A 13,796-nucleotide genomic window follows, 5' to 3' on the forward strand; every position below is an offset into this window, starting at 1 on the left:
TGATGGACTGCGCATGCGCAGCATCCAAGAACTTATGACCTTTTGCTTTTAATCTTATTGGTGGATCAGGCACCTCTCCCTATTTAAGGCACCTGTGCTCATTACATCGTTGCCTGATCTTGTGTCTCATTCCCTGTGAGTCTCTGAAGGTGTCTCCTGTGTCGTGCTAGTGTCTTCAGCTTCCTGCTGATTACCTGCTCTACTCATCGGGGGTTCCCATACCCGCTACTGATTCCTGTATCCTGCTCGTGTCCTCAGCTGGCTTCTGGATTACCTGCTCTGCTCATCAGCGGTTCTCATACCCGCTACAGACTCCTGTCCTCAGCTGGCTTCTGGATTACCTGCTCTGCTCACCTGCGGTTCCCATACCCGCTACAGCTGTTCAGTGCTCCTGCTGTACCTGCATATCCTCGTTGGACAAGCTTCTCTACTCATCAGCGGTATGCTTACTTGTTATTGACTATCAGTTGTTACCTTGCATATCCGCTTAGGACAAGCTTCTCTACTCAGCAGCGGTATCCATACCCGTTACAGACTATTAGTAGTTACGCTGCATATCTGTTTGAAACAAGCTTCTCTACTTAGCAGCGATATGCATACCTGTGATTGACTATCAGTTATTATCCCGCATATCCTCTTTGTACAAGCCTCTCAACTGAGCAGCGGTATACATACCGTTTTAGACTATTTAGCAGTAACGCTGCATATCTGTTTGGAACAAGTTCCTCTGTGCTCTCATTGTCTTCATACAGTTATTGACTCTTTTCATGCCTCCACTTATCCACACCTGAACAAGTCCTCACTTACTAGCAGTGGTACAACTTGCTATACGCAGACCACTGACTTCCCCACTACCTACCTGCACCTGGACAAGTCTTCTCATCACAGCAGTGGTACAACTTGCTATACGCAGACCACTGACTTCCCCGCTACCTACCTGCACCTGGACAAGTCTTCTCATCACAGCAGTGGTACAACTTGCTATACGCAGACCACTGACTTCCCCGCTACCTACCTGAACCTGGACAAGTCTTCCCTTCACAGCAGTGGTACAACTTGCTATCCGCAGACCACTGACTCTCCCGTTACCTTCCTTCACCTGCTCACATCCACTCTGGTCTCCGTGGTTGAAACCTGCCTTTCCACTATAGCTGCAAGTCACTGACTCATCTACCAGTATAGCTGCAAGTCGCTGACTCATCTACCAGAATAGCTGAAAGTCATTGACTATCATCAATTCCATTGGCATCCTCTCTCCATCTGCTGTTATATACATTCCACTATTCACCCTACTTCTAGAGGACCGCTGTGCAAACTCCGCCCCTCTAGTAAGCATAGTCAACTGGTGAAATCCTGGGCAAAACTCCTAGTGCCCGTGACAACCAGTCAACTTACATGGTTCTCATGAATTTATTGTGGAGAAGATTCTCGAATCCAGGAGGGTTCAAGGACAAACCCGTTTTCTGGTGCATTGGAAGGGCTATGGCCCAGAAGAACGCTCTTGGGTCCCTCAGAGATGCCTGCATGCTGACAAACTCCTCAAGGAATTCTTTAAACAGTTCCCTGGAAAACCTGGATGTCGGGGTTCCTTGACCCCCTCCTCAAGGGCGGGGGTACTGTTACGAGCTGTGGCGGTGCTCAGCCGCCACAACACTCTCACATGCGTCCCAGCCGTCACTATGACGACCTGGACGTCACTTCCAGGTATCGTCCCGGCCGTTGCCTAGACGATGTTATAGGTAGTGCCGCGTCCCAGCATTAGGTGCAGCCAGGCGCGTGTGCAATTAGGCCAGTTGCCATCTATCATCAGCCCCCTGTGGCTGATTTTTAGTGCCTGCTCCCATTGGCCAGCATCTGTTTATAAGGCAGGGAGGGCTTAGCCTCCCTGTCGGTTATAGTTCCAGTTTTCTGTGTTCCTAGCCTGCTGCTGTGCCTGAAACCTGTATTTCTATTGGACTTCTCGTGTATGACCTTTTGCCTGTTTGTTTGGACTTGGATTCTTGCCTGTTACCCTGACTCTTGCTTTGTTCCTGGATTATCCCTGTCTGCTGCCAGCCCTGACCTCTTGCCTGACCTTGACCCGATACCTGCTTCGGACCCCGACTTCGGCTTGTTTCCTGACCTCGCTAAACCCAGCACCCCGCTACTCTGCGCTACGGTACGTTCATACACCTGTACTACTGTGAGCATAAGACCTGGAGGCATCCGAGTACCTGTGAGCATAACGAGCTCAACGGGAAAGGCGACTGCTATAGGTGAAGAACTCCCCACCTGGTTCTACAGGTTGATGATAAGACCGTTAGCCGTAACAACATGTGGCAAATAAATGACATGAATAAATGTTAATAAATGAAACTAATTTTGTCACAGTATAAAATCTTATTGTTATTGATTTCACCTACTGGCCTCACCTAGGGGTTGATCAATTTTATACACACTAGTTTCTTTCTAATCACACATTTCTCTCTATGTTATAATATTTCCCCTTTATGGACCAAGGTTTTAATTGTGTGCTCAGGGAATAAATTATGAATTGTTTTTAAGAATACAATTAATTAAGGTGTAAAACCGTGTATTTTATCATTTCTCTAATAGGATAGGAGTGCCTTCTTGTGTCCAATTCTTTTTCTTCTTTACAATGTTTGCTAGTGGGAAGCGCACCCCCTCACCTATACTAATAACGAAATAACAATATAGGGATGAGGATAGACCTGACCCTTGCGGATTTCTTTTTGTTTTTGTTAATGGGAGCAAGCAAACCCCTGGTTAAAAGTTTGCAATATGTAGATAATAAATTACTGACATACAAATAAAACCACTGTTGTGCAAAGGGAGCAGAGTATCACCCCTGCAACTATGCTACTCTAGGACCAGCTGTATGACCCTCACTGAGATCTAGACAAATGTATGTTTGCAGCGACCAGTGCAACAAGAATGATTTAGTTAAATATCCAGAAGAAATATCAGTCACTAACTGTGTAGCATAAAGCAGCATAAAGAATTTAAATGTAAAACTGTTCATCTACACACAAAAAAAATGTGCTTGAAAACAGTGGTTGACTTCTCAAGGACTGGAGAAATAATTTGACTGCTCCGAATTGGCAGTTCTCCAGAGACATATCCTACAGCCTCAACCCTTTGGCTGGGGAGTGGAAGGGAAGGAAAAGGAGGGGTAGGCTTCTTCTGTGGATCAGCTGCTGCAGCAGCAGCAGCAGAGGGTAGGGCTAGCTTTAGGGGAGGGACAGGAGTCAGTAGCAGAGGCTGCATGGTAGTGTGTGCTTTGGTGTTTAGACTGGGAAGCGTCAGTGCTGAAATCATAAGCCTGTTGTATACTGGCTATATGTGATTATATTGTTTCATTGAGGATTTAACAGACTCATTAAAGCAGATTGCTTTTTCTAAAGTGATGGACTGATAGTGTAAAGAAGTTTGTCTGATTTTCTACTCGTTTCTAATTGGGACTTCTCTGGAAGGGTGGATTATATGGATAAAGAGTTGGACATAAAAAGGTAAATCAGTTTTCTTTTAATGCATATTACCTAGCCATACTAAAAGTCATTTATCTTATCGCTCATAGAAAAATAAGACTGATTATGTTGTGAGATGAATGTTCTTGCTGATGAAGAGATAGTGGATCTTAAAGGTGGGGGGATTATTTGGTCTCTAAACTGACAGGTTCTGTCTTGCTCCACTGCAGTCTATATACAGTGCTATTGCTGGAGCTGTAAACTAAAGTGTTTCTTGGAACTGACAGGAAACTATATATAAAGGGAAATCCTAGCGAACACAATAGATGCTTTACAATTGCATTTTCTTTTAAACGAAGACTAATCTTTAGTTCATAGATTCAGTAGCTGCATATTAAACACCCATCACACCCAGTTTCTTGGCAGTAAATTGTTAACTTTCTAAAGGACAACAATTAATACAAATGAATGTAAAAATATTTTTATGTTTGTTTTATTGAAACAAGATTACTTTACAGGCAAGTCCTGCTATAAGTTATCTTGGGACAGGGAGCCCCCTGCACACAATACATGTAACTTGAGTTGTAATTTACTCAACCAGGTATAAAAATGACAATACTGCTGATGCATTAAATGAATAGATTCAGGGAGATTTAATTGCACATTATCTTGTGCATGACATAGTGTAAAGTTATCCATATTCTTTGTAACTAGATTTTCTTAACTCTTTTATAGTTTTAGAATAAACACATTCAGAACTTGCGCTGTGTTTGTGTTCTTCCTGTATTGATAAAACAGTGTAAATTGGTCCAGTTTCAGTCTGTTATCTTGCTGGCTTACAGTAACCCTGAGTCATGTAATCCAAATCTCCTTTGAAGGCAGAGGAGAGACAGGTAATAATTGCAATTGCACTTGAAGATTACGATTACTTCATTTTTATTGTCTATGGCGCTTGTGTGTGAAAGGCAGTTTTACTATGTAAAATGTATGTAAAATATATTAGGTATATAAGCCTACATTCACATTGTATTCTATGCTGAACTTGAATGTTTATCCATTACAAATTAAATTGAAATGAATACACTAGAAGCCCTTTCTAGAAGTTAACGATATGACTCTGGCATTTATCAGCATAAATTGTCTGGTGTCATATGGAGATTGCATGGTTGCGGCTACTGGTGCTAGTGGCATTTACTTTATAATTTCCATTTTAAATATTCAGGATGGAAGATGAAAATCTTGATCAATGATGCATGTTATTCCATGCTGACCTGAGATATGTGATGGATCAAGGTCGCAACATTCATCCTACACTATTCTGTTGATTAATGAATAGGCTTTTTAAGTAATGACTGTTATCAATTTGTATTCCACGTACCATATTTATAAGCAGAATATTTTTTCTGTTTATTTTGCTTATTTGGCTAAGTTACAGGTAGTGTTATCCAATGACACAGTTTCCAATAGTAGCTAAATAATTCAGATTTTTTTTTTAACATACCTACTTTGTTAATACAATGTATACCATGCAATGTTAGAAGGGGTAGCAGTTATGACATCACAAATTTGCAGTAGTGGGCATACGTCTATTAATATGTACAGATAAACCATTGTATTTTAAATCTAAATATGTAAAATATTGAAATGTAAGAATCCTCATTATCCTATTGCTTTTGTGGATGACAGATGAGCAATAACAGGCACAAGCAAACAGAAGTTTCAGAGAAATAGGGAATGTTTCAAATTTAAGAGGGAGGTTCAAATGTCAATGTAGCAGTACTGTAAAGTGACATTCATATTTTTGCTGACAATGCACATTTCAATCACAGAACACATTTCTCAAGTATTGTGCAAAGCATCTGCACAGATGAAATGATGATGAAATTGCTGAATGGGGGGTGCTCTTAATAAAAATAGGCACAGGTGTGCTAATATAGATGTAATGTAACCCTCAAGTTTTCATCTTTATGAATATCAAAATTCTCTTTACATATATAGAAATTGATAAATATATAAAATAATGGCATCTATATTTCACTTTAGTGCACAATCTACTAGCTCCTTGCAACTGACAGAACACAATTTTATTTCAAACACCTTGTATAAGTCAATATTTCCTCCAAACATATTTAAAGGTCCCATAGGAATTATATTTGGAACTATTGTTCTACCCAACGTTTAAAATAAGCATTTCTTTCATGTATTGTTTTATAAGGTTTTTAATATATTTTCTAGTATGTTGAGTCATAATCAACACTATGAAATTCCTATATCTATCGTGTAAAATAAATAATAGTTGTTTAATATGAAAGGTTCTCAAGAAATAATAGTTGTTTAATATGAAAGGTTCTCAAGAGTAATGGGAAACTGTAATGCTGCAATGCTGATTATGTGCATGTTTTATTTCAACTGTCATAAGCATTGCATTGATAGAAGATTTGTAGTCTATTTGCAGTCAGTTGATACAATGTAAGGTCATTTGTTTTAGTATGGTGGCAAAAGTATTTATCAAAACTGGTCTATAGATAAAATTGTCACACATTTGCCTTCAAGTACTGTGCCCCATGATGTTTATTTATAAAAACAGAGAAATGTTTTAGAATTTGCCTTGAACTAAAAAATATCTTACATCTCCACACAATAGCCATTTATATCATTTCCATTTGAACACAGTAGTGTGTGATTGAGTAATTGATAAGCCGGAACTGAGCCAGGGTGTTAAAGGCTGAAGACTGTATGATTTCTCCTTATTGCGCTTACATTCAAAATTCTCCAGGCTCTTGTGCCTGGAAAATACAGCAATCAAGGATCAATAGAGCAATAATTATCTCATTACCAATGGGTGGGATACCTGCTAATCTACTAGTTGTTCAAAGGGTATATAGTTAATTATTGATACCCTTACCACAATTACTGATTTTTGTGTGCAAGTCTGTAAGGCTGGGTACACACTACAGAAAATTTTCTCCTGATGTTATCTATGATGATTTTATCAACAACTGATAAAAAAAAAAAGTCCTGTAAGCATGCCGATTCATGTGTACACGCGTTTCACAAATTTTCTTTCAGATTTTTGCTCTTCATCTGTCATAACGATCTACTGAAAAGATCATGACTCTGTAAACTGTATGGAGATCCTGATCCTGAGTGCATACACACTGCAGAATTGGAACGACATAATTCCATCATTGAACAAGATTTTTAGTTCAGTTAAAAATCAAATGAAATGATATGATGAGCTTTGGAACGATAATCGCTCATCATTATGTTACACACTAATGCAATATCAGGTCGAACAGCCATTTATCGCACAACATCTAGGCTGTATGCACATATGCACAGTTTTGGTTTTCAGCAATGCTGCACGCCAAGCCTTGAGGGGTCTACACAGTCACACAGACATAGGGTGTGCGTGCAGCCTAGTGGTATCTCAATAAGTAGAAGCACCAAGGCCCAATATTTTACCAGTATGTTTTAGGACTGTGGTGTATCTTCCTTATATACTGCATGATTTCACAAAGCTGTAACATATAGTAACAAAGGACAGCATATTATATTACTTCCCAGTATGCAGTGTTACCAAATATGAAAGATCAAAATGGCAAATGGGTTGCATCGGTAGCACTATACCACATAATTTCCCTTCTCAAGCCTATGTCCTCCACCTTAGAAACATTGCCAGGATTAGATCCTCCCTCGCATATAACGCTTCCAAAACTCGTATCCACTCTCTCTTTATCTCCCACATCAACTACTGCAACCCTCTCTTGCCTGGGCTCCCTTTCCACAACCCACTTCAATCTAAACTCAATACTGATTTTCTTCTCTCTGCCTTCTGCTTTTGCTTCCCAGCTTTGTCGAACCCTACAATGGCTACTTATTCACTGTAGCATCCACCCCACCCTCACCTTCAAAGATCTCAGCCTCACCTCTAGCTCACATCCCCAGCCTCATCACACTCCACCCGTGCCTCTCAACACATATGGAACACCCTTTTATGTCCAATTGGGCTTTCCACTAGCCTCCAAAGCTTTAAACACTCTTTAAAAACCAATCAACAAAGCCTACTAGTCTTCTTCTTACCCCCACCATCATTGTACTCACATTCTCACTCACAGACTCTTGTCTCAGCCTCACCCCTTTCAATAGATTGTAATTTTTCAGGAGCAGGGCAATCCTTCCTTATGTCTTCTTGTCTGCTCCAACTATGTCCAATTGTGTGCCCTTGTGTTTTGCCTCCTGCATCTTCTTTACACCACTTGATATTTGCCCTGCCCATTATGTCTTATGCACAGTATTATCCTTCCTGCATGTCTAGTACTCTGTTGGCCCACTATGTCTTTGTTATATGCTTTATTTTCCCAGTGTACGGCACTCCAGATTTTTTTCGTATCTTATATATAAACTATAATAATAATAATAATAATAATAATAATAATAAATGTCAATTTCTTTATTATTATAAACCTTTATTTATATAGCACAAACCTATTACACAGTGTTTTACTGAGAATGGTTAGTTATTCACATCAGTCCCTATCCCAATGAATCTTACAATGTATACTCTGTACCACTAAGAGGAGGGTAGGTACAAGGTACCTGTGCCTAACTTAGGGGCCCAGCAGTGGCACATTGTGGTGGGGGTCGGTAGTGTTCCGGCCCTATCCACAAACAAAGCTAGGCCACATTAAAGGCTGGGCAAAGTGAATACGTGGACCTATACCTTCCTATTAATCCACATGGTCACACACATCCTAGGCTGCATGCACAGTTTTGGTTTTCACCAATGCTGCACACCAAGCCTAGAAAGGTCTACACTGTCACACAGACATAGGCTGTGCGTGTAGCCTGGTGGTAGCTCAATAAGTAGAAGCACCAAGGCCCAAGATCATGCCAGTATGTTTTTGGACTGTGGTAGAAACCCAGAGCACCCAGAGGAATACACTGCAGCATGAGAAGAACATACAAACGACACACAGTTAGTGCCTTGGATGAACTGGAACCAAGGCAAAGTGAAGCAACAGTGCCAACTATTGTGCTGCCTACATGTTATGTGACATATAATTAGTTCCAAGAACCAGACTGGCATTGATCATGATTTTGTTGCATCTCTATGTGTTTTAAACCATTGCCTAATTGTTTTGTTAAATCACACTGTCTGGATTCTAAAAATAAACCTGAAATTATTTACCTGCTATTACAGGTACTGACTGTAAATATGTCTTGAATTTGCTGAGAAGATGTAGTGTGGTTTTATATTGCTCCATTACACATGAGGAAAAGTATGTAAAAAACAATAAAATATTAGTATGTGAGCCAGAAACGAAAATAACCTGTTTCACATGCTTATAATATAATGTAATTATGCACGTTATTAAATAAGAGCATGTATCCACTGCCTGAAGAACCTTTATCATATTTACACAGAGGTTTTTATGTAAACCAAAAAATTTGAAGGGATTTTACGTACAGGTCACTGGGTAGGCATCAGGAAAGTAAGGAAAAAAATAAACCGATTGTCAAAAATATTAGATGTACACATCACACAGACATTTGAACAGACATAATATAAAAATATATCAAATGTAACTGTATGTTATAGACATATAGGGGCATATTCAATTGTCGCCGTTTTCCGCGGCATTAAAACAACTACCGCTAGTACGGTAATAGTTAGCTGGATTTCAGCTCGCGGCTCAGGGAGCTGCAAGCTGAAATCCAGCGAGAAAAATACCGTAATAACGGTAATAGTGCGCGTGGCGTGAGATTATCAGCGTTTCCACCGACAATTGAATATGCCCCATAGTTTTAATATCCACATAAATGCCAATTTTACACTAGCCATCTCCTGGGCAGCTATACTTATTTAGTCATTAAGGAGAGCAAAGCATAAAAAAGGAGTAACATTACACTCTGGCAAAACCATGTTGCATTGGAGGGGGAGGTGAATTTAAAATGTGGAGGCAGATTTATTGTTGGGGTAGGGCATGTCCTAGATCACCTTTAAATTCCAGTGTAAAAATAAAGCTATCAAGTATTGGTGTGCTACATGAAAAGTAAATACAACCTGTATTTAATTTATGTCCAAAATAATACACTAGTTTGCACCCCTTGCATTGTAACATGGTTCGTCCAGGAGCAAACTTACTCCTTTTATTTGCTTTGCTCTCCTTAATGACTCAGGCCCATTGATTTTATTTATGAGTTTGAACATCTCACGCAGTGGCAGAAACATGCTCACAGTGCTCCTGCGATACCATCAAACTGTATGAAGTCAGAACAGTGGAGATAGTTTATGAACCCTAAATTGTCCAATTCATGGTGCAAATTCAGCTTTGATCCTGCTGTAAACCTCAATTTCAACCAACACACATTGGGGCACATTTATCAATCATCGGCAGAAATGAGAAATAGTTATCAATCCTTATCGCATGGATAAGGATTGAACTATTTCTCAAATTTATTAAAAACGGATCACAGAAACAGCAGTTCCGAAAAACTGCTGTTTCAGTGATAGAAAAAATCATACTTACCCCCCTCTTCGGGACGCGTTGTCTCTAAGATCTCCTTCGTTCCTCTTCTTCCTTCAATTGCGCATGCGCACAAAGATCCCCGCTCTGTCTCTGCAATTCTGCGAGCGGTGAGTGACAGGGAGGGATCATGTGATCCCTCCACACATGCGCTGTCCAGCTCTGCTCTTCGGAGCAGAGCTGACAGCATTGGATTTTTTTCATTTCTGATAATGTATGCCAGCTTCAGCTGGCGTACATTATCAAGACAAGTTTCCGAAAAAAATGTTTTTGCAGAACTTGTTAGATTGCAGCCGGGAGCAGTCACCATACTGTTGAATGGTGACTGCTCCCAAAAACAAAGAGGAGTGCAAAGCAGCAGATATCCACGATATCTGCTGCGGTGCACCTTTCATAAATTTGCGGAGGACACGGAGGCACCTTAATTACCCGATAAGAGCACTATCGTGCTTTCTTAAATATGCCCCATTGGTTGGCAGAGCAAGATGGAAGCATTTGTAGAGGAACAGAAGTTTACAGAGGCAAAGGAGAGAAAAGTGGACAGACTGAGGGCCTGAGCTAGAGTTGAATGCAACTTGGGCATAATTTACAGCCTAAAAATGCGCACGCAAAAATATTCACTCCTTCAGCTTCTGCATCTGTGGCATATTCGCCAGGTTTACAGCAGGCGTACTTACACCTACATACAGAAAACTTCTCGTGCACCCATGAAAGTGGCAAAAAATTAATTTAACACACAAAATGCTATAGTATATGTATAATCGATAACAAATAAAAGCTCCGAGCAGCCTTAGAGGTGAATTTACAATAAACCAAACAGAAGCGGTGATCTAGTGTTGGCGATCATCATCATGATTTCACCAGGTGGTGGGGTTGGAGAAATTGCTTTATGTCCTAGGTTTATTGCCACTTCTCTTACTGCATTGATTGTAAAACTATTAAACTCTATCCACTTACATTTTCCTTAACACCACTTCTAAATTTCCATACCGACCAATGTTAACCATTATATTAAAGGGAAACGAGCAGTGAAATGGTAATTGTAGAAAGTTGCTCTAATAAATTGGGTGAGCTATAACACAAGGAAATATGGATTAGAGCAAGATGACTTTGAAGACTTTGCAACTACAAGTCACGGGTTGCATATATGAAAGCAGAGCCTGATTAAGGATTCTTGTCCTTAATTTCATACCTGGTTTCCTTTAAACCATCACCACCCCTTCATCAATGTTTATATTTTCTAAACTCAGCTCCACTTGGCTTCTTAAAAGGCTCATGGCAATCCTTGTCACTTGTTTAGTTTTAAGTAAAATCAGAACTGTATAGCAGAACGAAGGTGTGAACAACACTAAGGATTTGATGGGCAGGATGCTGATCTGAAGCCACTGGTCTATTATACATGACATTTGACATTGAAGACAATACTTTAAACTGTAAATACTGCTCAATATTGCTGGATCCACTGGCAATGGATTACAATTAGGGCATGGAATATTTCTACAAGACAGCAATAAAATGATCATGAGCACACATAAGGTGACTTTCATTTTGTATTGTTCCTGCAGCAGACATCCTGTCTCCTAGGATATATCACAGTGATTTGATATTTACTTCTAACGGTGACTACTCATCCCATACACATGTAAAACTTGTATCATTGCACGTACATGTGTAATAAGCCATGAAATTCTACATTTGGAAGCTGCTCACCAGCAGAAACCAGCAAAACTCACATTCACAGATATGCAGATCTTGTTTGCTGCAGCTGGGCTGTCATTTACATGAAATAGATTCACTCCACGATGCGGCTAAAGGAAGACCATATGTTCTTGCACTCTTTGGCTTTTATAACTCTACATAAAGTCTGATCTGATTACTTCTTTTTTCCCATTTGGATCCCCGTTCCCTCATTAAATCAAACTTTTTCTGATTTCTTCCAATACACTGCTCACATAACATTAAAGCATTCATTTATCCAGAAACACTTGGTGGAAACAGATCTGCCTTTATTTGAAGTTTCATACCTGTGTAGTTTGTAATAGTAACTACATTATAATCATTTATTTGCACCCAGTCAGGTGCATCTGGTGTACTTAGGATGTCTGAAAAGCCCCCCTTTGACAATAGTTGTTAATGCCACCTCTGAGTTAGCCTTAAAAAACATTGCCCTTTGGTCACTGCAAAAGCTTCAACTTTGCCCTAATTCCACCACTTGTAGATCATTTAAATATCTTTAACACAGAAACAAAGTCTTGTTTTTGAGCTACAGTGACACACGGTGCCACTAGATCATTATACACATGGAAACCTCCAATCCACCAAATAGCTAGATTTATCATTTGCACCGCTATGAAAAATACCATCTTGCCATGCATAAAAGCAGACATGAGACCAAAAATGAAAGGGGGAAGGTTGCCCGACATGCACTGCGAGCGCCGCACGGAGGATGAGACCATGGAGGGAGCCGGACCGCCAGCTGACCGCAAGGTAAGTATTGTCTTTTTTTGTTTCCAGGTTTTTTTTCTGTTTTTTTGCTGCCTCCGACTGGGCCCCCTGGGCTGCACCAGTGGGAAAGACGGCCCTGACTGCACCATTCAGTCAAAAATTAGACCCATTGTGTTCATTCTCTTTGACATTTTAAATATTTAAAGCTCATGCATTCTTCTGTATTGACAAATAAGAGGCCTGACAACAGCTAATCAATCTTTGCACATACTGGGCCTGATTTATTAAGGAATGTAAATGCCGATACTTGTATTTTGCATAAAATCGCTCTGTGCTTGCCCAGAACCGGACTATATGCCAGTGAACAGAACATCCAATTAATTTTCACTGCAACAGACCCTTACGATATTCTACAGTTTCATGGGTGGAACGGGGAGGGGACTGGGCGTATGCACGTAGTCAATGTACAGTAAGGGTGTGCCAAACTCATCATCATCATCACCATTTATTTATATAGCGTCACTGATTCTGCAGCGCTGTACAGAGAACTCATTCACATTAGTACCTGCCCCACTGGTGTAAGTGACCATTACTAGTGATGATGGCAGGGGTAGGCTGGGCTGGGGGGCATCTGCCCCTTCCCGGGCCTGTCCCCTAGTGGGCTACCTTGGGCTGGGTCACTGGGCCACCTGCATTTTATTTAATTTAAAATGGTCCTAATAGGCAGCTGAGTGATGTCTTGCCCCCCAGGCTAAAATGTGCCATCCCTCCCCTGGATGACAGCTGTGTATACATGCTAGAACATGTGTTGTCAATCAGGAGCAACTGTAAAAATGCATTTTATGTACTTTATTTTTTAACAATTTTGTCATTAAGGACTATATTATTAACATGTATCAATGGTTGAATTCTTTTATTTTTTTCTGTGCGTTCTTTTGGGACTTTATATTCCACTTATGTATTGGACGTATCCTATAATGTATTGTCTGCTAAGCCTGAGCGTACCTAGACCTGTATTCAACAAGAGATGTATCTTCTGATCCGCTCCTAGTTGTATGCCCTATTTACGTGCATTTTTAAAATAACACAATTTTCATTCACCTTGAGGGCCTTAGCAAATCAGGCCCACTGTCACAATTTTATAATACTGTTTCTTTTTGCTAGCTATGTTAGTTTAAGACAAAAATTAGCTTGAAGTCCTGTAAAAACAAACAGGACTGAAAAGTACTCAGTGTTTTCCATCTGCCATCCATGGGACTATTTCAAGAGTCATAGAGCTGAATCTGAGACTATTCAGTGGAGTTACATTTGGTGTAACATGAGCATAGTATTGGTTGTCTTGGCTCAATTCTCC

At 40.1% G+C, this 13,796-nt stretch overlaps 1 protein-coding gene across 3 annotated transcripts in view; it reads left to right on the plus strand.

Annotated features, from left to right (window-relative positions):
- The first annotated feature begins 3,269 nt into the window (after window positions 1-3,269).
- The window catches only part of PLEKHG1 (pleckstrin homology and RhoGEF domain containing G1), a 188,652-nt gene continuing 178,125 nt past the window's right edge, over window positions 3,270-13,796 (plus strand). For all 3 annotated transcript variants that reach the window (XM_075203613.1, XM_075203614.1, XM_075203616.1), the window contains exon 1: window positions 3,270-3,509. The gene's annotated coding sequence lies outside the window, so the exon portion shown is untranslated. The remainder of the gene's footprint in view (window positions 3,510-13,796) is intronic.

The sequence above is a fragment of the Mixophyes fleayi genome, chromosome 3, assembly GCF_038048845.1.
Source record: "Mixophyes fleayi isolate aMixFle1 chromosome 3, aMixFle1.hap1, whole genome shotgun sequence".
NCBI classification, from domain to species: Eukaryota; Metazoa; Chordata; class Amphibia; order Anura; family Limnodynastidae; genus Mixophyes; species Mixophyes fleayi.